The sequence below is a fragment of the Physella acuta genome, unplaced genomic scaffold, assembly GCF_028476545.2.
Source record: "Physella acuta isolate Inbredline_101_S28 unplaced genomic scaffold, ASM2847654v3 ptg001098l, whole genome shotgun sequence".
Taxonomy (NCBI): Eukaryota; Metazoa; Mollusca; class Gastropoda; family Physidae; genus Physella; species Physella acuta.
The window spans coordinates 14,201-28,400 of NW_026732615.1; positions in this window are offsets into that span (position 1 = coordinate 14,201).

Consider the following 14,200-nt stretch of genomic DNA (forward strand, 5'->3'; position numbering starts at 1 on the left):
TGCTTTTGTTACTTTCACCAAAAAATCATGGAACATTTGTTAGCAGGCTTGTTTTACTTTTTAAACTACCAATCTACTGAAAATCTTGTTTGACAATTTAAGTTTCGCCTTCTAAATTTTAAGAACTTATAACTTTATTTTTACAGTGGATGCTCAACAGAGTACGTTACAGCGACAGAAAACACAGACCCCTCAAACGAGTATGCCGAAATAGTTGAAAACAGTATAGGTACAGTTTCTATTATTTTAGTTACGCGTCAATGTTACTATGGAAATCATTGTGAAATTTGAAAATATTTGAGCTCAAAGGCTTGCAATATAATAAGGGACTACTGGTTTATTTATCCTTTTGCGCTTTGAAATTTTTTTTTTTAAATATGACATTATATTCTTCAGCACGTATTATTAATTATATCATTACGTTGATAATTTGTTTCTATTTTACAAACGTTAACCAAATAATTAGTATAAAGGTAAAATACTGAAATAGCCAAATTCATATGTTTTAGCTTACCTTTTAAGAGTTATTTTGTCTAAAAATTTTATTCAAAAACTACGAAAATTATTTTAGCTCTTACTTATATAAACGGTGATAAATATGTGACTATCCTCGTGTTCACGACCGTGTTTTTAACAATTGCCGCTCATTGTGCCAATAAATTATAACCAGTAATACCCATTAATTGCTTTAGCTACATATTGTATTACTCAGCACACATTTTATTCCAGTGTGCATCTATGAAAGCGGAGAAATGCCCCAAACGTCAGTGCCGACCACGGGAGGAAATTTATATGTGGCACCACCTCATTCAGAAGAACCAACACGTTACAATAACACAATTCGACACGTCTACGTAAACGATCAGATATCGGATGCCACGCATACTTGAGAGCACACTTTTCTAACAGTTTCGCTTATAAGCGAATGTGTTTAAATTGACATTACCATACAATGTAATTATATATGTGCTCGATGATTACATCGATTTGATTGTGCGTTAAGAAAATTTTTATAAAAATTCAAAAGTTTATACTTTTGCTTCTATGCATTTTAATTGTTCGTGATTTGCCTACTTTTTGTATGATATGTAAAACAATAGTATGGAATCGACAATTCCTTTACTGCAGTGAATTGCCGAATTCCAAAAGAATTTTAAATGAAAAAAAAATCATATCTTAAAATTATATGTAGGATTCGGGAGTTCATGCAACAATAAGCTATTATATTTTACTTGATAAATTTCATTTTTTCCCATTGTGTAGGCCTAGACGAAACTTTTCCAATGCTATACATATTATGTTATATAGATGTGTAACTGTATCATGACCGAAAATTATTTTTGATTTTAATTATATATTGTAAAATAACATTTAAAATCTACAAAAAAATACTCTATTTGCATACTATTTTGTGAAAAATCATAATCATAACCATAATCATAACCATAACCATAACCATAACCATAACCATAACCATAACCATAACCATAACCATAACCATAACCATAACCATAACCATAACCATAACCATAACCATAACCATAACCATAACCATAACCATAACCATAACCATAACCATAACCATAACCATAACCATAACCATAACCATAACCATAACCATAACCATAACCATAACCATAACCATAACCATAACCATAACCATAACCATAACCATAACCATAACCATAACCATAACCATAACCATAACCATAACCATAACCATAACCATAACCATAACCATAACCATAACCATAACCATAACCATAACCATAACCATAACCATAACCATAACCATAACCATAACCATAACCATAACCATAACCATAACCATAACCATAACCATAACCATAACCATAACCATAACCATAACCATAACCATAACCATAACCATAACCATAACCATAACCATAACCATAACCATAACCATAACCATAACCATAACCATAACCATAACCATAACCATAACCATAACCATAACCATAACCATAACCATAACCATAACCATAACCATAACCATAACCATAACCATAACCATAACCATAACCATAACCATAACCATAACCATAACCATAACCATAACCATAACCATAACCATAACCATAACCATAACCATAACCATAACCATAACCATAACCATAACCATAACCATAACCATAACCATAACCATAACCATAACCATAACCATAACCATAACCATAACCATAACCATAACCATAACCATAACCATAACCATAACCATAATCATAATCATAATCATAATCATAATCATAATCATAGTTTTAAACTTGAAGAAAAAAAAACATACAGACAACAAAATCACTGAAGGTAGAAAAGAGAGCATCAGAATTACTATAAAATGAAAAATGACGCAATATACACAATACACATAGTTGGGAGACAGGTCATCAACCATCAAAGGGATCAATGTTTCTTTCAAGCATCTCTTGGTGGGTCCTCCATCTCCCCCCCTCCCCGTCTGTCTGAATGAAATAGAACTTATATCGAAAAAAATATATTTAAACCAATGTCTGCCCACTAAAAATTTAGTCTCCCCCCCCCCCTCCTCCTAAAAAGTCTGAAAGGCATAATGCAAACATAATATACTCTGATAGTGTTTGATTGTAGTATACATTTTGAGATTATCAATAGTATCTTGCTATAAAGGTTTACTCACCTGAGCAAAGCTTAACTCAGCTGGAGAATGTTGTCAACTAATACAATGGTAGCTCATAAAATCATCCATACAGCTAAAGGTTGCATCACAAAAATAAGCAGGAAGACATAAAAAGATATTTCAAGTTTGGAGCGTCTTTACTTATGTGCTGTCACCTAATTAGGCCACTTAGACATATGGAGAAGAACAGCAGCCTGTTTAATGCATGTATGTAATAAATGATGTGCTGTGATGTAAATAAGCCAACAAAGTCTGATGGTGAAAAAACCACTCAACCATGGAAAAAAAGAACGTGTTATACGATAGGCCGAGAAAAAAATATTTAAAAGAAAGTTTATACTCTTAATTGATCAAAAGCCATTAATTGATCAAAAACCATTCTTGGCTTTAAATAATAATAAAACAAACAAAAAAAACCTTTAAAATAACGACATTTTAATTGCACTTAAAGTTAGAACATTAACAAATATTCTTTAAAATCTTTTGTCATGCATGAGATTTCTTACATTTTAAGAGACCAGGGGTTAGATTTAATAACTAATCCAATGTCCAAAGTAGACTAAAACATAGATATTCATATATGGCCCTTGAAAAAGAACATATCTGAAAAATCTAAATCACTGAGTTTGATTTACAAGTTGGTCAAAATCTAAAAGATTTGCCACAAACACACAAACAAAAAAAAAACGCTGTGATCTAATAAGATAGCTAAAAATAAGATTAACAGATGGTTTATGATTATATTAAATTTCGATAAACTACAGAATATCCATGGCTATATGCCATTTGTAATATTAGTCAATGGACGTTTGTTATTGCCAATATGGGTCAGCAGCTAAATGCCCAACTCATTAAATAATTGAGGACTGCTAAGTCCTCTGCCCTTCTGTTGGGTAGACAAAATAACATATTTGACCAAAATACACGTCCTTTTATTGTAGAGCACTTGAAGTAAATCTAGGTTTTTTACTTTTGTGCTGTAGGCCTATATAGCAACATAATTTTCCTTCAAAACACAAAACAAAAATATAAAACATAATATGTAAAATGTTGTTGTGGGGCAAGTTGACACTTTGGTTGGAGTTATAAGTCACATTGAATTGCTGGGCTACATCATATTATTACTTTCTCGTATACGCAGTATAGAGAAAGTTTTGTTATCGTGCAAAAAAAAAAAATCCAGATTTTTTTCAGAAAAACATAGCTTTGCAATCTTGTCCGTATGTCTGTGTGTATGTGTGTCTGTGTCTGTGTCTGTGAACACGATAACGTAAGTACCGTTGTTTTTTATCAAAATTTTTCAAAAGCCTATAATTTGAGTACTATTTCAGATATATAAATGAAATTTTACATTTAAGTAAAAGATCTAATTTTCTGCATTTCTTCAAATTTTATAGGCTTTTGAAAAATTCAAAGTAAACAAGTTAATTAAAAAAGTCTAGTGACATTTGTGCGCAATTTCCTTATGTTATCTAAAAATAGCTCTGACGTATAATGTTGGGGTGCGTTCAAGCTAGAAGAACAATCGGTTTGTAGGTGTTTATGTAATTTTAAAATTTGTGACCGAACGAGAGAATATTTTTGAAAACTTTCTTCGGCAATATTGTTCTAAATTATGACAGGAATCGATTGGTACATGTTTCAAGTCGCTAAGTGGTCTGGTTGCCGAGATATGGGCCAAAAACTGAATTTTTTCGAGGTTTTTTGGCTTTTCCGGGAAATACATGAAAGAAACCCGGAATTTTTATGGCCTATGCTCATTCTCGTAACTTGCTTAACATAATTGCTTTTGGAACTATTCATCGATATTGCTTCGTTGAGGAGGAGATACGACTTAAAGCCCGGACACACATTCATCCATCCATCCATCCATTCCCAGAAATGACGAGTTAATAAACGCAATTCTCCAGAATGGAAATTGCGCTAAAAAGTACCACTTCCGGTTATCGGAAATCGCTCAAAAGTTGACACAGATCTACGATTTTGATATAATACTTATATATGAAATTTCATCAACCTAGCTGTAACGGTACACAAGTTATCGTGCTTACAGACACACACACACACACACACATAGATACACACACAGACATATGGACAAGATTGCAAAACTGTTTTTCCGACTCAGGGAGCTGTAAAACGTCGAGATTTGCAAAAATCTCAATTCTTTTTTGTGCACGATTACAAGACTTTCTCTGTACTTCGTATATTCTAGAAAGTAAAAATGGAGTAACAATAATGTCTATATCCCGAGTTGCCGTCCCCGTTGTGTTATATAAGAATATTCGAGAAAGTTTAGGGAAGATCACTCCCGGTTTTTTTTTTAATGTTTTAATTATATCAAATATTTTAACTTAAATTAAAACTCTGTTCATAATGGTTTGGTTTAATTAATTTGTAGATTTCCCAAGAAATGATATTTCTATCCAGTGGCGTCTTGTGTATACGGCCTCTGCTCCACGTGTAATTCACTAGCACGTGATGTAACATACCTGGTGGGCTGGTTGTACACATTCAACTACTGAGGGACTTGTGCGGAAACGTAACAGTCTGACCTAATGTGTTCTTCACAGTTGAATAATCTGGTCGTCACGCATCAGCAAGCAAAGGGTAGGATGTGTGGGTGGGTGGATGGTGGTGGTGTTGGTGGGGTTGGTGGTGGTGGTGGTGGTGGGGGTGTGTCTAGCCTCAAGCAATAGACACATGATTGGCATGGGGAGGGGGGAGGGGGTTGGAAAAGTCTATCCTCAAGCGTTGAACACAGGTTCAGGTGTGAACAAACTTGTTTAAATTAAAATGTAACTAGTTATAGACCTTGTATTGATGTAAACAGACCGGCCAACGCACTGAACTTGACCTGGTTCGCTAGTAGTTGATGTGAGAATAACACCAGATTTATATGATATGCATTACTTCATAGTCATTAATTCTTTACCAATTTTATACATAATTTCTGCTTATATAAAATTAAAATATTTCTAGAACTTACGACAGGAATCTATATGTCAAATTTTACTGTTTTCTACAAGAGGAACAGTACAATGTAATTTTCAACACTTCCTTTCACTTTTTTTCCACTTAAACTTTAGTCACTAAATTCAAAATAAATTAAAATCACTAAGGCTCCAAACTCCATTATTATATGTTTGTACATTATGTACATTACGTTTACTGTAATACTTTAGAAAATATTAAATAATGATAATGTCGAACCACCCTTTAAAGATGTACATTATTTTACTTTAAAAATGTATTAAAAAGGCTAATGTGCCATCAACATTTAGAAATAAACCGGGAGTGATCTCCCCTAAACTTTCTCGAATATTCTTATATAAAATAACAGGGGATGGGAACTCGGGCTATAGACATGATTTTTAATCCATTTTAAATACTTAAAGTTTTAAAAATAGAATTAAATCTCGTAGACAAATTAATTGCACACCAAGTGAACGCGAAATAAAAAAGCGCATAATAGTGCGCAATATTATTATTACTTTTAAAATTTACATTAGTTTTTTGAGAAATCGGAAGTAGCGTAAAGTACCACTTCCAGTCAACGGAAATGACTCAAAATGTAATAGAAGGTAGAGAATTAGATCTTTTACTTACGTATGAAATTTCATTTATCTATCTGAAATAGTACTCAAGTTATAGGCTTTTGAAAAATTCAAAGTAGGAAAAGTGCCACTTCCGGTTATCGGAAATCGCTCAAAAGTTGATACGGATCTACGATTTTGATTAAATACTTATATATGAAATTTCATCAACCTAGCTGTAACGGTACTCAAGTTATCGTGTTTACACACGGACAGACAGACACACAGACAGACACACAGACAGACACACAGACATACGGACAAGATTGCAAAATTATGTTGTTCCGTATCAGTGAGGTGTGAAACGTCGAGATTTTTAAAAATCTCGATTTTTTTTTTTGCACGATTACAAGACTTTCTCTATACTTCGTATATACGAGAAAGTAAAAAAGTAGAAATGTATAGATTAGAGATATTATTTGTCATTAATTAGATTACATTTATCTTCTTTAAGAGCAAAATCATGGAGATTTTAAATTGTTTCCTTAGCAACCAGAACTGCTAAAGGCGACTTTATTTTTTTTCTATAGTTTAAAAACCATTACCATATAGATTTATTAAACACGCTGAAATATATAATTTGAAACAATTTTTATTACGCGCTTTTATTTAGTTTGAAACGCCCGTTTATTATTTTTTTTTTTTTTTTTGTTGAATTGTGGCAAATTTTGTAACTCAAATTTGACCCACTTCTAATGCAGCGATTTCGTTCAAACTTTCCAGATGACAATACAAATTTCTATGTTTTAATTAAATTTAATGTTGAATTCGTCTTTTTAAAATTAATTAAACGGTATTAATACTAAGAAGATATAACAAAATTAAATCACTTAATAGATTACTAAATTTAATAAAAGGCGTGATCGCCCTAACAGACTGGTGAGCTGTGGTTCACGAGAATGTTTACAATCGTCCAGCCGGTCGATCTAGATACGTTATTAGGGGAGATAAATAAAGATTTTAAACGATTCGGAACTAACGGGAAGTAACAAGAACTTGCTGTCGTCTGTAGGATAGGCAGGTTTCAACACGGCAAACTCCAACCAACTGACTTGTATGTCGGTGTGTTGGTCGCTTCAGTCTTTTGGTTCTCACCGGGCTAATCTTCCACCCCACTGAACGCAGAACCGTACGCTGCGAAGCGATGTTACAGAAATTTTTAAACAATTTTTTAAGGCCCTATCTTAATCACCGCGCTGAATATTAGTCAGCTTTACAACATGTTTTCTATGCATGCAGCCGGGCGTAGTCGTCCTTGACCATATTTGAAGATATGATTAGGGGGTCGGCGTGGTCGAGTCGGTAAAGCTCTTGGTTGCTAAACCGAAAAGTCTCGAGTTCGAACCCTCGGGCAGATGAGGCTCGTTAGCTGGGGACAGCCACTCTTCTAGGAGAGACAACTCCAAAATTAAACAACTGCTGCCTTGTAGTTTGTTCATGGTTGGACAAAGGCTATGGAAGCAAATCCAAAAAGAAAAGCAGGCTGAAATCGGAGTCAATGGCCTCAATGGCGCATAACCAGTTGACACGTAACGCTTAATTGTGTTGGAGGCGTGGTCGAGTCGGCAAAAAGCTCATGGTTGGACAAAGGCTATGGAAGCAAATCCAAAAAGAAAAGCAGGCTGAAATCGGAGTCAATGGCCTCAATGGCGCATAACCAGTTGACACGTAACGCTTAATTGTGTTGGAGGCGTGGTCGAGTCGGCAAAAAGCTCATGGTTGATAAATTCGAACAAAGTCTCGAGTTCAAACCCACTGGCAGATAAATCTCGATCCCCTTCAACACTAATAATTAAGAACGAAGAAGAAGAAGAAGTACGCTGCGAAGCGACGTTAGAGAAATTGCCGATGTTTTTTTGGCCTATCTTAATCACGCGCTGAATATTAGTCAGCTTTACATGTTTTCTATGCATGTAGCCGGGCGTAGTCGTCCTTGATCTAGGTGCGACTTCCTGTTTAATAGCGGGTTTTGCTGAAACGACTTTACAGGTAATCAATTCCGTCTCGCAAAATATAAGGCAAAAAAAAGTACAAACCAGTAACGAAAAATTGGACTAAATGAAACAAAGGTTCGTTACAATAATAATAACAATTACAAAAGTTTAATAAAAATCTACACTATGTACACATAAGTAGGCCTACACCTTATTACGTACACCCATTGGTGGTGTTGTGCTACAATATAAATAACATTGAGCTTTATCAGTTAAGTAACTTGTCCTTTTATAGGCTAACCGTATAGAGGTTAAAATGATCGTGGTTTTAATTTTTTAGCGTTTTAATTACAGCTTGTTTCTTTATTGGGTGTGGTGGGTTTTGTAAATGTTCAGTACACAGAGAAGGCAGGATTAACATACGGACGTGGAAGGGTAGTAACATGTCTGGTTAATAGGCAATTAAAAGTGCTGTTTTTTTTTTCGCATTCGGAAAAGTGTCCATTGGGACATTATTCGCATTCGTCATTTGTGTCCATTGGGGCATTTGTCGCATTCGGACATTTGTATCCATTCGGGAAAAAAGCTTTTGGGGAAAAGGCATTGGGGCAAATGTCAAGTTGGGCATTTATTGCATTCGAGAAAGTGTCCATTCGGGCATTACTCGCTTTCGAATAAGTGTCCATTCGGGAAAACGGCCTTCAGACAAGCGACATTCTGGCAAGTGTCTTTAGTGAAAATGTCCGGCTTCCCTAATGGACGACCCGTTTGCTTTATGTTTTGTAACAATGCCGTGTAGCGAGGAGTCAATGACACAGGTGTCAAACATTTCCCTTTCAAGACGCGCTAAAAATTAGTTTCATATCCAGGAGGAGGTTACGTTGAGACTGAAATTTCTTTACGGTAACCGGAAATGGTAGTTACTCGTCTTCTAATTTCTGCAAAGCAGATAACTTGAGTAGTCTACCGTTCACATAAGGTGGAAGAAATATCACATGTACGAATAACATTTTATGCCCAGGTTTCTGTCATATTTTGATGATTTTAGGTAACTAGAACTGGTACTCTATTTCTGTTTGAAAACGATAACTTCAGTATTGTTTTATTTAGGTATTCAAAATTATATTTATAAATAAAAGAAGTTTAACGTTGGATTACTTTCAATTTTTGTATAACCGCCACTAACTGAAAGTGTTGCTTTACTCTGTTACATATTTCTAAAACAGCGAAAACTTGTGTACCGTTTTAGTTGTGTGGAAGAAATGTCAAACAAGTTCATGGCTTCTTCCAAATTGTGAGTGATTTCTAGCTAACTGGTTTAGGAATTTACACTATTTTTAATTGCTCAAAAACCAATAAGATTTTTTAAAAATTATATCACTCTTTCTATCGTTCGTCATTGGCTGAACATTGCATGCAAAATTTCAACCACTTCTACGCGACCGATTTCGTTCAAAATTTACACGTAATTAATTACTTGATTACAATACATTGATACTTAAAATATAGTTTAATTAGATGTGTAATCGACTTTTTAGAAAGTAAGCAATATTTATAAAGTAGTAATTTTCTGCTCTATTTTAAATAAACTGTTTGCGTTCATTTGGGGCGCATTTTATTTTTTTTATGCGCTATTCTATTACGTTTAAAAAAAAAAAAGTATTTAAAAAATTAATTAAAAAAACATTTCTTACTTTGATTGCATTGCAAGTACAAGCGCACTTAATATCATATAAGAAGAACTCACGAGAAAAGTAATCAGAGATCACTCCAGCTGTAATAATTATTTAATTTTTTCAAAGTTTTCCGAGCGTGACTACATATTCCGTACTACTGGGATTCAGAGAGCGTGGACTAAAAACTCTAGTAACTTAAAATATTCTGAAGTGTTTAACCTTTTACAGCACTTGCCGGGTTACCAATTTGTACTCAATAGAATGTCTTGACCGACAATACAAAATATTTAGCCAAAATATTTCACGTCTAAGTGACCTTTCTAAGCATCGTATAGAAGAATTAGACGATTATACATATATATATATATATATATATATATATATATATATATATATATATATATATATATAAATTTCAAGAGAATTTAAGAAAAAACACAGTTATTTTATGTTTAGTGAAATTCATTTTCGATCCTCCGAAAAGTACATTGCAGAGCTTTACACCATGGTTATCACGCTATGCAGATCATACATTTATACACGAGCTATATTTATATAGACATTTCCAAATCTGGGCATTTCACACTTTTAAATATTAATGATTCCAACGTATTCTTAGGAATGCAGGAGTTTCATACATTGATTGCAACACCAAATCACAAATATAGGCCCTATATATATATATATATATATATATATATATATATATATATATATATATATATATATATATATATATATATATATGTAACTAGTGTAGTTACTAAAGACGATTGATAAGAACGCAATACAGTCTGTCAACTAAAGACATGACCAAGGCCAAACTGAACTGATGCAACGGATGCAGGTGGTGTGACAGAAATAGAAACAGAAGTGTGGAGTTGATAGCTATGATAGAACCGATTACGAATACAAGACAACTGCGTAGTTGGGAGGCGAGATAATAGGACTGTACGGAGTTCATAGCTATGATGCAACGGATAGAACCGATTACGAATACAAGGCGACTGGTAGTAAGGGGGCGATATAATAGGACGGCACGACGAGAAGGGAGCAGAACAGAAGTTGAAGACTGAACTGTAGAGACGTGTTGTGATTTGTGAGAATAGGTTTGAAAGCCCGAACCATGGACTCGTGTATTCTGATGTGTGAGAACTAGTGAGGACAGTGGGGGTCAGTTGGTTCATTGTATTCTTGTGGAACATTGATGCATTGCTATGTGGAGCATTTCTATTGATTCATTTAATAAAGAGATAAATGTAAACCTGCACTTCAGAGTATCTGTATTGTGGTTGATGTTGTGTGCTGGTCAAAGATAGCACAAGTAAATAAACTCGGTAACATTTGGCGCTGCGAATAGACTCGGTAACATATATATATATATATATATATATATATATATATATATATATATATATATATATATATATATATATATATATATATATATATATATATACCGATACGCGATACGGATACGGATAACCATAGCCACAGTCACAACTCTAGATATACATATAGATGCAGGTTCAGGTGCAGATGCACCTGCAGACACATTCACAGCCATAGAATGTAATGTAACACGATATTTTTGCTGCAGGTAATAAATTGTGTATTTAATTCAGCGCCGATAGTTTGAAACAGGATGCCTGTCAGCACTTATTGAAAAGCGTCATACGTAACAGAGCTAGATCGTCAAGTTTAACTTCCTATACCGTACCAGATCATGGTGACCTTGCCATTGCGTTTCTTGGTTTCTTTTAGTTCACACGTCTGTCAATTTTCATTTAGATCTGGTGTAGCAGCAGGATAACGGATTTCTAAGTTGAAATAATTAGGTAGGTTCAATTTATCTTCTTATTGATTTAGTCTCTCTGATTGGCGGTGGGCCTAGATTAGTCTTCGCCAACAAACACAATTTGTATTTATTTCTAAAAAAAAAAAACTTAATCCCAGCTATTTATGCTATTCATTTAAAAGCATTGATTTTTTTTTTGTGCCATTTTTTGGTGATAACTTTGATAAAAACGATATTGTGAACTAAACAAAAGCTTATAAAATGAAGTGAAACATAATTATTGCAACTAATGTAACTATATTTTCTTAATTTGTAACAAATACAGAGAAATACATCAATAATAAAATGAAGTCAACATTATAGTTTTTATAACACTAAGTATGTATATACAAAGATGTGTGTCAAAACATATTCCTTTATATATTTAACTAGCCGAATCGGCTAGGCGTTGCTCAAGACATCAATATCTAATTTTATTTAATAAATGTCCTCGTTTATTGAAGATTTTCGGCTCAAGTTTATTCAAATTAATTTTCTTTTCTTCTTCGCTTATGGAAGGAATACAAAATGAATATGCTTCAATATTTTTTATTTGTCATATTTTTCAGGAGTGTTATTAAAGTAAGGGAAACTACCAACTTTCTCCAGGGTATGGCAATGGACTGCTTTAGTCAGACTTGCTTGCTAAGTGAAATAGAAACGCTTGTTGTAAGTTTAATCTCTGAGAATGCTGTCTGTTATCTTATTGGTGCTACCCTGTGTTTAGTTTGAGATTTTTAAAAATATTTTTTACTCAAGAACCTTAAGAAAAACATTTTGAAAGAACGATTGTCATTTTTCTCTCAACGCCTTCCCGTCCAATCATATCGGCTGACAAAACTACAAACAAAAATTCAATTTTGCTACATCATTTTTTTTTCATGGGCTCCGACTTTTAAAAAATTTTGGTTCACTTTTCTATAAGATTTTATTCAAAGTGATCCGAACCATTCTATTTTTATTGCAAAATACGGAGCCACCAAGGTGTACATTAAAATATAATTAGTACTATAGCAGGTGCAACTTTCATAGAACAAATTATTGTTTCACTGATCAAAAAGAAAATAAATCGTAAGCCAACTTGGATTGGGGGTGATACTACATTAACAAAAAATGCAAATCACTCGATGCTCTGCAATTTATCAATGCTAAATTCCTAAACAATTTTAGTATTATATAACAACCTACACGTGTGGAGGGACGGAGTGGTCTAGCGGTAGAGAGCTGGACTGCTAACCCGTAAGTCTCGAGTTCGAATCTGGGTTCAAATCAGTAGATTCAAATCAGTAGATTTGAACTCCGATGGGTACCTAACACACGTTAGGGAAAGTTAAGGTGGCTGGGCATAGTGCTGACCACACTATCTCTTCATATGCCGAGGTCACAGAAACAAGTGAACTCTACTTCACATGCCCTACTTTACTTTACAAGTTTGGAAGCGTGGAAGTGTGCGTGCATGTGTAAGAGTGTGGGTATTGCCGACAAACCCATTTTGATTGAACAGAAAGATGTGGCAAACATCAAGGAGCCAAAAGCCATCAGCAACAAGAGCGTGTTCGACGCGGACGGGCAAGAGCTCAAGCTACTTGCACTGGACGACAAACTGTTGCCATGTTTCGATGAGGGCAGCATCAGAAGGATAAAGGATATCGAGCTCAGAGACGACGATATCCTACTGCTTGGTTACCCCAAAACAGGCGAGTGACGCTGATATAGGGCTGGTAATTAGGTCACCAACCAGTTCCATGGCTCATGCAGGTTTTATTTAGCCGTAGAGCTGGTTGGTGACCTACTTACCAGCTCTATAGATGGCTCAGTTTTTTTTTATTTCCTTGCTCAAGAGAGTTCTGATCACAGCAGCAATTTTGCGTGATAAATCGAATAGTTCTTATTTAGTAAGGATATATTTAAAATAATATTTTTTAGACTCTCACATAAACAGTCGATTCTCTGTTCTTACAATTCCAGACATTCTATCTAGTCCTTGTCCTCACTCTCGCAAAAATAAAATAGTCGAGTCACTTTCCTCACTCACAATCTGTTGAGTATATATGTCAAGTTTCACAGACAAAAACGAGTTTTTAAAAAGCGTTTTTAAAAAACTTCAATTTTTGATATCGGTGTTTATTTTGGATTTATATGAGCATATTATACTCGTGGCTTTGTGTAGAAAATATCAGTTAATGGATTAGCGTAGCAATGTACATTGTTGTTTAGGGTCTTAACCAATACGATTTTAAAATTCTCTAACAGGATGCCATTGGATCTGGGAGGTACTGAATATGATGGTGAGGAAAACCGCAACTCTATCCAAGATCGGCAAAGAAGCAGTTTTTCTGGAACTCGCAGCGTCAGAGAATCTTAAATAAAATACTTTAAAAAAACTTTTTAAAAAACCACGTTTTTCTTGTGGACTAAAAAGTAGAAAATAAAATTTTCTTTTGTGCTTCCTCGAGATGTGCAGGTTCTTGTGATGACTGACA